The sequence below is a fragment of the Chlamydotis macqueenii genome, chromosome 1, assembly GCF_036417535.1.
Source record: "Chlamydotis macqueenii isolate bChlMac1 chromosome 1, bChlMac1.mat, whole genome shotgun sequence".
Lineage (NCBI taxonomy): Eukaryota > Metazoa > Chordata > Aves > Otidiformes > Otididae > Chlamydotis > Chlamydotis macqueenii.
In genome coordinates this window covers 76,217,763-76,230,905 of record NC_141556.1, presented here as the reverse complement: position 1 = coordinate 76,230,905, position 13,143 = coordinate 76,217,763, and positions in this window count along the sequence as shown.

Here is a 13,143-nt window from a genome sequence, read left to right as displayed (position 1 = left end):
GGATTGTTATATTCTCTAATACTAAATACCACCCTTTTCATCTTGGAATCAAGAACATCAGAAAATAAAGGAAATGCAAAACTGCAGCTGACTTTTCTATCTAGCGTCTTAGTTAACACCGAACATCCACTGAAGAGGGTGCATCTTTAATACCTGGTTGCAACAGGGAGCAACTGATGTGGAACTGAGAGCCTTACTAAGATAAGGCAGGTGCTGCTGTTTGCATAGTAGTAATCTCATGATGCATTTAGCTGTGGGGTTTTTGGTACGTACCCCTTTTCTGCTGCTGGACTACGCTCTGTCACCCTCTTTCCCTGCCTTCCTTGTCAAAGTTAGAACAAGCTGGGTAAGAAAAAACAAACTGAGAGGCAGCACAGCTTCAGGGATGGGTTTGGTTTGGGAGTTTGGAAGATCATTTAGGTGAACCAGTTTTTCAGAATCGGATAGCTGCAGTGGAGGGTGGTGAACTGAGGGGGCAACTGCTGGAGTGGGCTTTCCCAGCCAGGCAAAATGATGCCATGGCTATGCGCAGGGAGTTTTCCCAAAATGTTGGGAGTTGACCCTTCCCGAAGAGAATGAACGTGATCACAGCAACCTGGCTTCAGACCCAGGGTAATGCTCATCAAGGCTGGGTTTTTCTTAAGGGAGAGCTCTTTCTCTCTTCCCTGGCTTGGCTGAATTGAGAAATAAACAATTTGCTTTTATCTGATTCCGCTTAACACAAAATTGTCTTACTTTTAAAAATAAGCCAATGTTTGTCTCCACAATTTTTTTTCTGTCTGAAACTCTTTGCTAAATTCAGGGAGGAGGAAATGAGACCACTGATGCCCCCCCAGCTATTTGAATTTCTTTACAAACTCAGGACAGCTTTGCTCTGAGCTGTATTTTAAAGGTGCTCCACAGACCTCCCTGGCAGCTCTTATGGACACGGACACAAAATGCCACCATTGTATCTGAGGGACATTTTCTGATGTCCCAGCCTGGAGCTCTCTTCATGTCCCAGGAGAGTCTTCACTGCACTGAGAGAAGTCTCTCCTGAGACAGGAAAGAGCTCCAGTTAATCTCTGAAGACCAGTGCTTGAAGGTAAGCACTGCCACCATGATCTGGTTTGTGAAGGCCAGATGAAGAACTTACGCTGGCCGTTGCAGCGCTCCCAACCTCCTGCTTTCAGCTGTCCTTGAAACGTGAAGGAAACCTGTCGTTATAGAAGGGGCATATAACAAGGATAAAGTGAACCCAAACATCCTGCTTTTGGGGAAAATGAAAACCAAAGTATGACTATAAGCTTATACTGAAAATACTTATTTTCTGCAAAAAATAAGTCATATCTGAAGGGAAAATGTAGAGGAAGAAAAGAGGGTTTAGGTACTTCCGGATAGAATAACATTGAAATGATTTTTCTTTTTATTGCGTGAAGTCTTTAAATCCTTCTGACCCTTCTTGTCAGTTCCCAACAAAGCAGAGATGTCTGTTATGTGCTGCTCAGGATGGGGTGGGCCCTCGTTTGGGGGAGTAAAGGGCCACTATGCACAAGACGGTTCTGCTTTGCATCGTCTGCAGGGTTTGGGGGTGGTGGTGTGGTTGGTTTTGTTCTCACAGGTAAGAAGTTCATTAACAGGTTTTCATGAAACTTTCAGCTTAGATAAACTTGCCTGTGTTGTAGCTTCGAGGTACGAACTGCTGTGGTTGTTTTAAGTGCTAAGTCAATTGCCAAAATAATGATTTAAATCATAGCATTATTACCTACATGTGTCCAACCACCTTAAAAAACTAAAGGAAGTTTTCTGTTGCAAAGTTATTCTGTGGTTACTTTCTGAAATTCATTGTGTGGTGTGAAGACGTAAAAGCCTTACGAAGCTGTTTGTTTGCCCCAGGCCTGGGAAATGGCTCAAGTCTTATTTTGTCTTACTGAAGTAGGATTTGACGTTAAAAATTTGTTAAAAACATCAACTCTGCTAATTCATGAGAACCATAAAATGAAATCAGTCTACTCTGATGAACAAACCAATTGAAAAACAAAGGAGGCGAAATACATCGACACCATGCAAATAACTGGGGTATTTCTTTTGCTTTATGACTTGTGAGACATTATCAATGAAATTGGGGAAAACTGATTTAAAATACATAAAAGCAAATAGGGAGGGAGGGCTGTTTCCCCACAAGGGGACTTTCATCCTACTGGCATTTCTGTCACATGGATGCCAAGCAGTTCAGCTGGCCAAGATGGGGCAATACTTGATTAAAGGTGCGTGTGATAGCTTGTCCAGACCCTGTCATCTCATTTTTGCTTGGTGAACATTTCATCCCCTTGCACAACGTTTTTCCTGCCTGAGGGACTTCTCTGTCACCACGTAGCATTGCCAGCACCCACCTCGTGTTCCTTCCTTAGGAGGCAGCGAGTTTTGTGAAGGCTGTCTTGTTTCGTTTGGGTTTTTGACAGCTGCTTGTTTTCTAAATGCCGAGTGCTGGGAAGCGACGGCTGCGGTGGGAGGGGGCTGTGCTGCTGAGGGTGGCTGGGGTCATTCAGGGCTACCAGGGCTGGAGGGAAGAAAACCACTCCTAGAAGGATGCACCTCATCCTCCCTGCGCCTGGCTGGGGTGGGGCTGTGGGTGTCTGTCATGGGAGCTCCCCAGAGGAGCTTTTAGCTTGGTGCTAGGCGGTGGGAGGACCTCGGAGGTAAGGATGACAGACTTTGTGCTCTGGCAAACATTTGCAGCCTTTCTGGCAGCTCTTGCCTGGCTACTCGGGGCTTGTCTCCTCCCGCCTCCCTGCCCTGGGCTTTCTGTCACAGCAAGGAGACAGACCATGACTGGAAAGCCAGGACAGGGTGTCAAGGCAGGGAAGGACCACCAGCTCACTGTCCTGGCCTGGGAAACACAGAAGACGGGGGCTGTGGAGCCTCTGGGCTTGAACTGGTTTCTGCCCGAAGCTGCGGGAGGGGTGACTGAGCAGGAACTTGGGAAGTGTGCAGATGGGCAGAAATGAACAGCAGGCATCAATCCGCCAAACTGGACCTTCATCTCCTGAAGCAGAAGGTAGAAACAGCATCACGGGAAAAAAAAAAAAGGCTTCTACAAACTTCCCTGCTCATCCTCTTCACTTTACCGGTTCTTTATCCTTCCTAACAGGACAGTATTAACTATGTCCTCTGTCCCTCAGAAATTTTACCTTCTCCATTGCATTTGCTCACATTGCCTTCTCCTCCTCTCCTCCCACATCTTTTTTTCTGTCTAGAGCTCTCTGTGCTCATGTCTCAGCGATCATTTTTCCCAGCTGGGCAACGCTAGCTTTTGTAGCCTCTGACCTCCCATTTGCAGCACTTCTGTCACTTGTCCTTTTCTGCTTTGTTTCTTTCCCCTCATGTGACTTGCCTTGCAGCTATTTTTAACACTATGAAGCCAGCCCTTTAGGGCACTGTTTGTACTTACAGTGCTTTGACTCTTGTCATTCTTTAATGACATTGATACCACTTACTAATACTAGTTCCGGTTCTGTGTTCAATTTTTCCATTTTCCGAGACCTAATAGACAAGTGCAAAATTTCTTCGTTAAAATTGTCATCTACAAGTTTTCACAACCCACTGTTCTCACAGCAGCAGCAGGAGGCCTCCAGCACATATCAGTCATAGTGATTTCCCTCCCTCCCCCCTGTTCTCAAGATTACAGAGATGTGCTCCTGTCACCCACGGGGCTGGTGTGGGGTAAGATCCTGCCTGAGGCTGGTGGCGTGGATGTAGGTGAGACCTGATGCAGAACACCTGCTCCTCCCCTCACCTACGCCCTTTACTTGGATGTTACAGCGCTAGTCCTGCTGACAGCACCAACTAACTGGAATCAACGCTCCCAGGTCATCAGTTCCAGCTCCTGCAGCTGCTGAGGATGGACGGAGAGCCGAGGCTCTTGGACAAAGCAAGAGGCAGTAGGCTCTCTGCAGGTGGCTGTAGGCATCATTCACGTTGGTGTGTGCCAAAGAACGGGCATTGCTGTTGGGATTTGACCTCAGGTCAGCGTCTGAGCTCCCTTGGCAGCCAGCAGACACCCAGGCGCTGGGCCCACGGGAGCAGTCGGCTGGCGGATGCAGGGCGTTTGCATTTGGTTGATGTTGCCTGGGTCTCCTCTGGCTGGAGAGAGAGCTTGGGCACTGCTGCCCCAAGCGCCGCTCCCCAAACACCTTAGTTTCTTCCTGCACAGCCGTTAACTTGCACCGCTTTGAACAGCAAACCTTTCCACGAGGAATTAGGAACATGGGGTGCCTGTTGCTGACACGTTTTTGGCCAAGGTGAGACCAAGCGTGGGTCTGTGCGCAGCCAGGGCATCCTGCAGCTCCCCACACTGCTGCTCACCGCGCCCTGTCTCCCAAAAATCAGCCTCTCCCTGCTGCTCCTGGCTTCCTCCTGCCCATGTTTCTTCTGCCTCACTCGTAATTGCTTTTACAATATGTACACTGGCACTCGCTTTTGTCTGAGCTTTGTTTTACAGCCGCCGCAATATGCAGGAACGGAGCCATGGCATTAAGTGTGAAAGCTTTCTTGGCTGAGCAGGGCAGGGAAGAAGCCACTCGGCCTCTGGATCTCATTCCCTCGACTTTGATGGAAAACAATGGTGGTTTCTGGAAACCAGAAAATTACAAACCCCATCTGCAGGCTTCAAATGCAAAGAAAATGTCCTTGCTTGAAACGAGATGCTGAATGACATGACGGGCCAGGGAGGTGGGACTGCACGCACTCAAGGCTCAAGAAAAGAGGGAGTGGGCAGAAATGTTAAGTAAGGCGTTACTTAAGTGTGCAACTGATATGTCACTGCATAACTGAGATGTAACCGCTGTTCTGATCAGATGTGGCTAAGAGAGGAGAGCTGACGCAGCAAATCAATAGCCAGTATTTACAGTAGCTTTTTGCCTCATCTCAAATATCACACTCTCTGGCTTTTTTCTCTAAGTTTTCTAAGCATCCGTGGAAATACTTTCACGTCTCCCTTTTCTCAGTGAAAGCAGTGGTGCTCCACCTTTTGCAGGATTGGGCAGTGGGCTGAATCCGTGCACACCTCCCCGGGCTGCAGCAGTTTTATGCAGCCTGGGAGTGGATTTGAGCAGCAGCAAAGGCAGCAAGTGTGCAGGAGCTCCTCCACTTTGCCAGGCAGAGCAAGCAGGCCTGGGCTGCAGCCTGGTTTTCATCAGTCTTGGCTCCTGCACCACTCTAGATTAATGCACTTTCCGTTCCCCCCAAAGGAAAAGGTTAGTGTGAAGTCCAAACACCTTGGGGAGTGAGAGAAGGCATCTACTCTGACTCCTCCCCTGAACACATTGGCCTGTCTTCATCGATGCGAGAGGAAAAGCTACCTCACTGATTTCAGAGAGGCGATGAGACGCCATGAGTGTGATGCTGTGAGTGCGTGGGAGAAGAGTCGCAGCCCCCACCGCTCTGCTGGCAGCAGATGAGGTCCCGGGCTATGGGGGAAGCCCCCTCTGCAGTGAGGTGACACATACAGGTGGTTTAACTCCGGCTGCAGCCTTTCCTACGGCAGACTTAATACCAGAAACACTGAGGGAAGGGAGGAGTTTTCTGAAACCTCACAGAATTTCAAGCAAAAGAGTGCATCGGTTTTGGGAAGCATCAAAACTGTGATGTACATGCTAATAAATACGAGTGAGTACAGGCTCTTGTGGAGACCAGTGGGTGCATCGTGCAGAGCAGTGCATAAAGAGCTATGTGAATAATTCCTTTTTTTAGTTAGTTTGGAAAAATACTGGAGAAGAAAAGCTTTGTTCTTACTCAAAGCAATTTAAAAAATATCACATTTTAAAAAAAAGTAAAGAAAAACATTTTGGATCAAACTAAACATGATGTTCACTCTAAAAGGTGATGTTTTCTTTCAAGTCAGAGACGTATCAGTTGAAGGATATCTTAAATGCACTTAAATGAAAACCAAAAAGACTGATCAAAAAAGCCAGGACAAAATTGTCTTTTCTCTGACACTTTCCTTTTATTTCACCATTTGTTTTTTTGGCATGAACAGTCTGGAATCCACAAAATGTTTTGTTGGCATCAAGTCTGTACTTTGTGTTGGAAAAAGCTTTTTCTGGGTTTGGTGGAGGATTTTTTTTTGCTTTGCTTTCGCCCCCTGCCCCTGACCTCTCCCTCACTATGTGTGCAGGCTAAGTTACAGCCCATTTCTCAAATTGCTTCCAGTCTTCCTCCTCCACTGGTACTGGAGAGGAGAGATCCCCTCACCGGGGATGCGCAGGGTGAAGGAAGGGGTGGTGTGGGGAAAGCCCAGTATCCCCACGTAGAAACCCGGAGCCGTAGCTAAAAGACATCTGGACTGGGCTCCCACTCTTGATTCCTGCCCGCTTGGGTCAGGGTGGAAACCCACATCCTGCTCCAAAATAATCTTTTACTTAATTAAAAAGGATCCTCAGAGATGGGTGGGAGAGAAAATAAATAATCGAGATGCCTCAGCCATGTACTCAGCACCCAAAAGAGGGGGTCAGCTTCTGTCTCTTGTCTGTGGCAGTGGGGCTGCTGCGGGCGAAGCAGCAGAGCCAGGAGGAGGAGGAGGAGGAAGGGCATGATGCTAAGGCTTGAATAGCAAGGGATGCCCGAGCAGGCAGCCCCACAGGCACGCCGGTGAGAGCGGGTCTGGTTTTCCCCGGCTGGAGCAGCTGGGTTAACTGGAGATCCCCCTGCCCACAGATGCTGCCTGTGGCACTGAGCCACCAATTTCACAATTCTCTGAGAAGCAGATAAATAAAATCCAGCCTCTCCATCCAGACCAGCACAAAGTCGGGTGCCCAAGCAGGTCCACGGCCTTGGAAGTGGCCTTGGCAGGAGCCACGATAACGCCGCCAGGCCCCTCTGCCAAGGTGCGGCCGGTCTGCCTGCACACACCTATACACCCCGGCACATTAAAGGTGGCTTTTATTTGTGCCAGTCAACAACATTTGCAGTTTCTGTTTGTTTTCAGCTCAGGCTGAAGGGTGTCCGCAGCCTGCCAAGGTGAGCTGGCGGCACTCTGGATGGAAAGAGCTCGCCCCACCTCGACCTGGAAGGGCTGCTCCGGCTGCGGCTCTGGCAGCCGCAGCACCGACAGCTTTTCTGTGTGCTGCCCATGGTTTCCCCCTGAGGCTTTTTCTCTTTATTATATTTTTAATTACCAGAAAATTCAGCAGGGTATTTGGAGAGTGGAAAGTAATAAAAAGCTAACTTAAAAGAGTACGTTAGCTGACAATAAAGATGCCACTTACTAAATTCTTTTTCAAGGCCCCATTCTTGACAAGAAAACTAATGCTTAAGGAATGCAAGCTAGGGAAATATAATGAAGCTACACAACAAAAACATCCAGTACAGTATCTTGAGTGAGATTGCTGTCACAAGAGTATTCACACTATGCAAAATCTAAATTTCCTCTAAAAATGAATTATCTAAAAAAAAAATCTCACACTCATAGTTAAGGAAATAACTTAAAACAGATGCAACTAAGGGTGACTTCTTCCTGAGCCTCTACAAAACCTGCAGCAGCAGGGTTAACGTGCCTGTTCCCCACAGTTCTTCCAGCTGTTCAGGCGGGGTCTTGCTCCCCTGCCTGCAATGGCCACAACCAGGAGAGCTGCACCGTGGAGCCTGGCCACCTCATGGGGTCCCAGGTAACAAAGAGGGGCAGGAGGGGCAACCAGCCACTGACACAGCAGGTGCCTGGTTGGGTTTCTTCATTTTTTCCTTTTATTTTTCCCATCAGCAAGGTGGCTGGATGGAGGGCAATTTTAAGTTTCTTCCTCATCTCCCTGGCACGAGGGTCTCCAGGTAAGAGGATGAGCAGCTATGGCCCTCCGGACTCGACCACTTGTTGCAGGGACGTGGCCGCCATGGCTCATCCCGGCAGCAAAAGGGTGTCCTGTAATCAATGTCTATTGGTGGCGCTGGATGTGACTTTTGGCAGAATCCACCCATGGCATACAGAGCTGTGTCTGTACGTCATGAGGTGGGTGACACCTCCACCAAGGGTGGGATGGGCGTTTTTGAGCATGTCCAGGCACATGATGGCAGCGTGGCCAAAGCAGCATGGGATGAGAAAGCTGTGCACGAGCTCGAGTGTCCACAGGGGAAGGGTCCCTGGAGCCAAGCGGGGTTGGAGCGGCTGTGTGCCCCGAGCCATGGCCACAGAGACACCTACTCCTGTGGCTGGCCCGTCTGCAGGGAGAAAATACTATGGCTTGGGCTGCTGGGATGGGTAGAAGGCTCTCAGAGGCCTGCCCTGCTCCAAAAACTGGTGGTCAGTGATGGGTTAGGGTCTGCCGAGGCGGGTTTTGCATGTGCTTAATTTTCGGGAACATGCTTGGGAAGGTTTGTGGGCTTGTTGGGTTAATGGCGAGTCTGCCGGGATGAGTACAACAGCACTATAGTGCCTTGCATAAAATGGCTTGCTCTTTTTAATTCCAGGTGGGTTTTCTGAGGTTTGAAAATATTTCTACAAAGCCTTTTGTGGCAGCTGCAGCTTTCTGTTTCCTTCTCTTGATAACTGAAACTGCTGGGACTTTGCAGAGAAAGGGCATGTTGCACATGGCCGCGGAGAGGAGCAAAACTCAGCAGGACTTGTCTGATAGAGCAGCAGCTTCCCCCAGACTGGGCTGAGGGAAATTGTTGTTCACTGAGGAGACAGATAACGCTCTCCGATCCAGCTCAGTGCTCGGCATGGTTTCTCTGTCATTTGCAAAGTGCCGTGTCCCAGGGACTAGCATTTCTTCATCGACTATCCAAAATGTTATGTTGACGTTTTCATGTACAACCAGACATTCCTGGTTTGCATGTCTTGGAAATAAGATGTCTCTGTTTTTGTGGAGACATGGACAGGTTTCGGCCCAGTCTGGCTACCTGTTCAAGGCGAGCCCTGTTTAGCTGGACTACCTTTGGGTCCTTTGCCAAACTACTCTGTTTTCTCTCCTCCCTTTGTTTTGCCCAGGACACAGAGGGGTTTGACCTAAAACCTCCCTGCCACCCCTCTGGGCTGGGAGCTGAGTGTGACCTGACTGGGGCCATCCATGCATCCCTGGCCAGGCGAGGGCCAGGGTGGGTGGCCATGCTTCTCAAGTGCCATGGTTTCCACTCCAACCGACATTTAATCATTATTCTCCCCAGGCCTGTGCTTGCTGGCGCTTTCCTGGGAGGCCTCGGTCCCACCGGGGCAGTGATGGCGGTGTGTCAGTGGTTACCTGCACCATCTTGGCTGTTGGGGCTGGCAAGTCCCAGCTTGTCACGGTGATCTCAAGATGTTTGTGTGTAGGCGTAACCCCTCGGTGCACCTCTCCCCAAAATGTCCCCGGGAACTCCCTTTCCGCCCACTTATTTGGCCTTCCCAGCAAGGGCCACGGCGGACACTTCTTGTTTGCAGCGCTTGGCCCCACCACTCATTTTGACTTCCTCACTCAGAGTCATCCCTACTCTAAAACAAATGTGATCGCTTAATTTCTCGTGGCTCGTCGCTGGCTGTGTAGCATGCCTGGGGTCCTGCGAGGAGGACGGGCTGCTGGAGCTGCCCGGTGTTTGCTGCAGGTGCCTATGCCATCATGGCAAAGGAAGCGGGGGCTGTTGGCTGTTTTGGGGTTTATTTTAGAGATTATTTTGGCAGGTTCAGATACAATCTCTACAGGAATGAGTTTCCGTGTAACTTTTTAAAAGCAACGTAATTTTCTGTTAGATTTTCCAGGGTGGGTGCTCAGATAAGGCCACTCGCCAGGGCATCCTGGCACCGATGGCCCCGTCGCTGGGCTGTGGTGCCAGCTCAGCACTGCTTCCTGGCTTTCCCTTGGGGAAACTCCCTCCCCAAAACCCAATGCTGCCCTTCCTCCAGCACACGGTCAGTGGGCCAAAATTGGCTGTCTCGCAACATGATTTCTTTCGCTCCTGGAAGTGATGATACAAACCTTCAATGAGAAGGAAATATTGAATAAAACAGACATTTGGTGATCCCCAGCCAGAGGCGATTGGGAAGACAGAACTGAACTGCAGTGGGTCAGCTGCGTGCTTTTAATTTCATTTCTATGACCATAACATCGCTTCGTGTAGCCACTCAAGGTAGCACTGCAAAGTGAACAATATCGATTAGTTTTACAAGCGGAGGGCCTGGAACCGTTAATGGAGACACAGATGTGCAAATATCTTCCTATCTAAAACAAATGTTTAATTTTCCAGGAATAAATTTAGGAAGCCCATATCGAGACCTAGCCTGAATTCTCAAGGGATTGTACTTTCCTGAAGGCAAAGGCAGTCTTTGTTAAGTGGGTTACGGTCAAATGGTTAATAATACTCTGAACTGCTCAGCTGAGGGGAAGGGTTTCACTTCTTGTGAGAAATTCCTTTGAAATGATGTTATTTTTTGTCCAAAATATACAAACTTTTGAGCTGTACATGGTTTTGTGGCTGCACTGCTGGCCATTCCAGCCAATGCAATGATAGGTGATATGCAGCAAATCTGGTCAAGGGGCTGAGGGGGAGCCTGGTCACAGGAAGGCACATCTGCTGGAGGGACTGCTTTAAGTGCTTCCATCTGCTCTTCAAAACTGACTGGCTTTGGAGATGAAAACATTTAGTTCCTCGGTTTGCTGTATCAAAGGGAGATTTCGGAGTATGGGTGAAGACCAAGCGAAGCCTCTGGGTTTCTGCTATTCGCAATCAGCACGCACGTTGCTGGAGGAGAGGAAGCGCGGCAGGAGTAGTGGTGTGCAGGAACTGCTGGTAGCCATCATCTTTTTTTTTTTCCTTAAGGTTGGAAAAGACGTCCAAGATCATCAAGTCCAACCATCAGCCTAACACCACTGTGCCTACTAAACCATGTCCTGAAGTGCCACGTCTACACGTTCTTTGAATACCTCCAGGGATGGTGACTCCACCGCTTCCTTGGGCAGCCTGTTCCAGTGCCTGCCCACTCTTTCAGTAAAGAAGTGTTTCCTAATATCCAAGGAATAGTAGCATAACGTGAGGCTCTGCCAACTGCATGTGGCAGTGGGGCTGCACCTGAGCCGCTGAAGTATTTCAGCCCATTTCAAATGCCGGTGGGAGTGAGAGGCCAGGCCACCCCCAGCTGTACTTGGGGATCCAATGTCTTGCTTGCCTTTTGGACTTAGGGAAGGCCTCATGCCATGGCTTGCCCACAGAATGGGGATGTCTCAGCATGCACGATCTTGCATGCGTCACCCCTACGCTGTGACTGGGCACATGTGTCTGGCTGGTCCTGCACCAGTCTTCCAAGGTGGGGTGAGGACACCCAGCTTCTGGGAGTTGATGGTACCCTGTGGGCATGAGGGACAACAACCAGGCACTGGCATCCCCTTGTCAGGCAAAGCCATGCAGAGATGGGGGCAGAGGCACTCCGCTCCCTTGGGGCCTTTCCTTATTTGTTTCGATCATGACAACATGATTTACTTTATCTATAAATATCCGTCTGGCACAGGGATGCCAGATGACATTTTCCAGATGGTCTCAAGTTCACAGGCGAGGCGATCCCCTGGCATCACTAGAAAAGGGAAGAAAATGCGATCTGCAAATCCACACACCATTTTGCAAGCAACTTCAAAATAATTTAATGTCCACCCCTGCTCTCAAGACAGAGCAGAAAGAGCCCGTTCCCCGCATTTTGACACGTGTTGCAATCCTCTAGCTGAGACTCAGCACCCCTCAAAATCCTTGTACTGCAAAAGAATGGCCAGGCAGGCTGGAGTCAGTGGCCTTTCTTCTGCCTTTCCCCCCCACCTACTCTTTTCTTCATTTTTTTTCAGAAAAATGCTTTTCCTTAAAGATGGGGGGAGGGGATGGGTGGGGGTTGTTGAGGGATAAGAAACTGGAAAATTTGCTGCTGTTCCTTATAATGTGTTTGGTTTGTTTTTTTTTTCCATTTCTTAAACTTGCATCAAGACTAAAAGCTATTCAAGGCAGGCATTTAAAAGTTATCATTGCAGTTCAAAACGCCTGGTAATTTTCCAAGGCCTTTGGAAGGACCATCATGACCAGGCAGCGTTGGCGGACCATGTCATCATTAGCTACCATTAAGTTGTTCAGCTGAAACGATCTGCCTCCTACAGCTGGACAGGCAGGATCGCCCGAGGGCGCCGTGAAGCTCCTGGCTGGCTTCCCCAGGAGCCCAATGATGTCCCTGTGGGCTGGGCTGGCTGCAGGGTTGGGGCGCAAGCCAGAGCCAGAGAGCGGGGCACCACAAGAAGGGCTGAGCATGAAGAACCATGCAGGAGCCACATGCTTGGTGAGGTGATGGACCAAGCAGCATGCTACAAGATGTCCTGTCCCTGCACAATGTACCCGCTGGGCACACTGAGGTGCACTGCAGGGATCGGTGGGGTATGTCTGCCTGCTGCTGGACGGTCACTCAGAAAGAGCTTGGAGCAATTGGATCAGCTCTGTGGGTAAGCTCCTGTGGGTGGATGTTTCCCTGTGGAGGAGGGACAGCCCATCGGAGTGGTGAGGAGACCCGGGATGTGGAGAGGAAGGGAGCAAGCAGAGTTAGCCAGGTGCATCGCAGAGGTGTGCAGCAGCTTTGTGCTGACTGCAGGAACTCAGGGGACTAAACGCAGCACGCAGGCCAAACTCTGGCCTGCCAGAATATCAAAATATTTTGTGCAAATTCAAACATGTATTTTTTTTTTTACTGTAAGAATCTATCAATTGGTTGAGCTACTGGGGGAAAAAAAAATAGGAGGTTTGAAACAAGCACCCCTTTAGTAAGTCCCTCTGGGTGGCTGAGATCGCACCTCCAGGCTTCCAGCCAGGAGGCAAACCTTGTTCTGACATCCAGCACATGGAGCAGTCAGAATCTTAGAGAAATTCTTAGTGTCCAAAATTTGGAAGCTACTATCTAGGAACCAAAGATGTCCATGCACTTGAAATGATTTAGGTATCCTCAAAGCCCCAGGAGGCCAGGACGAGTCTCAACTGTTGTTTTTACACATTAGTAGAGCATGTAAGAGCACAAGAAGGTAACACTGGCCTCAGCGACTGTGACGGCTAACAGCACTGGCTCCTGTACCAGACATGCTGGCAGCCACCCCAGGGAGAGCCGACGTGCACGTTGGGAAGTCCCTTCTGAGCCGTCATGGTTCACAGCCTGGCATGTTAAGAGGCTCCTGTTTGCTTTCATACACG